Here is a 2,009-nt window from a genome sequence, read left to right as displayed (position 1 = left end):
TATCTCTGAGATTTTATTGTTGGTGTACAGAAATGTCTTCGATTTCTGAATATTGACTTTGTACCCTGCTATTTTGCTGAATTCGTTTATTAGGTCGAGTAGTTTTTTTGTGGAGTCTATAGGGTTTTCTATGTACACTATCATGTCATCTGCAAATAATGACAGTTTTACTTCCTCTTTTCCAATTTGGATGCCTTTTATTTCCATTTCTTGTCTGATTGCTGTGGCTAGAACTTCCAAGGCTATGTTGAAAAGGAGTGGAGACAGTGGACAGCCTTGTCTTGTTCCTGATCTCAGGGGGAATGCTCTCAGTTTTTGCGCATTGAGTATGATGTTGGCTTCAGGTTTCTCATATATGGCCTTTATTATGTAGAGGTAAGCCCCTCTATTCCCACTTTGCTGAGAGTTTCCATCATAAATGGGTGTTGTACTTTATCAAATGCTTTTTATGCATCTATTGATATGATCGTGTGGTTTTCGTCTTTAAATTTGTTTATGTGGTGTATTACGTTTATTGATTTACGAATATTAGACCATCCTTGCATCCCTGGGATGAATCCAACTTGATCGTGGTTTCTGATCTTTCAAATGTGTTGCTGGTTTGCCAATCTTTTATTGAGGATTTTAGCATCTATGTTCATCAGTATATTGGCCTGTAGTTTTCTTTCTTTGTTGTGTCTTCACCTGGTTTTGGAATTAGGGTAATACTGGCTTCATAGAATGAGTTTGGGAGTCTTCTCTCTTCTTGGATCTTTTGGAATAGTCTGAGGAGGATAGGAGTTAGTTCTTTTCTAAATGTTTTGTAGAATTCACCTGTGAAGCCATCCGGTCCAGGGCTTTTGTGTGACGGGAGGTTTTTGATTACTGCTTCAATTTCACTAGTTATTATTGGTCTCTTCAGTCTTTCCGCTTCTTCTTGATTCAAATTTGGAAGACTATATGTTTGCAGGAATTTGTCCATTTCCTCTAGGTTGTAAAATTTCTTGCCATACAGTTGTTCATAGTAATTTCTTACGATTCTTTGTATTTCTGTGGTATCAGTTGTGATTTCTCCTCTTTCATTTCTGATTTTATTTATTTGGGTTCTCTCTCTTTTTTTCTTGATGAGCCTGGTTATAGGCTTGTCAATTTTGTTTATCTTCTCAAAGAACCAGCTCCTACTTATGTTGATCTTTTTTTTTTTTTTTTTTTTTTTTTTTGCATTGTCACTAACCTGGTGACTGACTATGCCATAGGGGGGCCACAGTCAGTGAATAAGGCCAGCAATTGCTCTTTGAGGACTCTAGCACACTAAGGCAATAGCTGATAGCAAGCGTGACTCTAGCCTCGATTATGTTGATCTTTTGAATTGTTAGTTTAGTCTCTATGTCACTCAATTCTGCTCTAGTTTTGAAGATTTCCTTTCTTCTACTTGATCTGGGTTTTGTTTGTTGTTCTTCCTCTAGTCCTTGTAGCTGTAGGGTTAAATTTTTTATTAGCGATTCTTCTATCTTTTTAGGTAGGCCTGTATTGCTATTAATTTTTCTCTTAGGACTGCTTTCGCTGCATCCCATAGGTTTTGGGTTGTTGTGTGTTTATTATTATTCATTTCCAGAAACTTTTTGATTTCTTTCTTGATGTCATTGTTAACCCATTCATTTTTTAATAGCATGTTATTCATTCTCCATGAGTTTGAGTGTTTTTGAGTTTTTTTCCTTGAGTTTCCTTTCCAATTTTAAGCCATTGTGATCTGAAAAGATGCTTGATATAATTTCAATTTTCTTGAATTTGTTGAGGCTTGTTTTGTGTCCTACCATGTGGTCTATCTTTGAAAATGTTCCATGTGCACTTGAGAAGAATGTATATTTTGCTTCTTTGGAATAAAAAGTTTTATATATCTCGACTAAGTCCATTTGATCTAGAGTGTTTTCAGTGCCTCAATATCTTTGGTGTTTCTCTGCTTCGAAGATCTGTCCATTGTTGACAATGGGGTGTTAAAGTCCCCTACTATGAGTGTGTTGTTGTCTATA

The 2,009-nt window shown here is 36.1% G+C and overlaps 1 non-coding gene across 1 annotated transcript; it reads right to left on the bottom strand.

Annotated features, from left to right (window-relative positions):
* Positions 1–1,200: 1,200 nt before the first annotated feature.
* On the bottom strand, positions 1,201–1,331 carry LOC149995994 (small nucleolar RNA SNORA3/SNORA45 family). The gene has a single exon (XR_016507532.1). It is a non-coding gene; the product is annotated as a small nucleolar RNA SNORA3/SNORA45 family (small nucleolar RNA).
* Between the last annotated feature and the right edge of the window lie 678 nt (positions 1,332–2,009).

The sequence above is a fragment of the Furipterus horrens genome, unplaced genomic scaffold (genome assembly GCF_987537825.1).
Source record: "Furipterus horrens unplaced genomic scaffold, mFurHor1.1.pri manual_scaffold_12, whole genome shotgun sequence".
Taxonomy (NCBI): Eukaryota; Metazoa; Chordata; class Mammalia; order Chiroptera; family Furipteridae; genus Furipterus; species Furipterus horrens.
The sequence above is the reverse complement of the archived record's forward strand: the minus strand, read 5'-3'. Positions and strand labels throughout refer to the sequence as shown.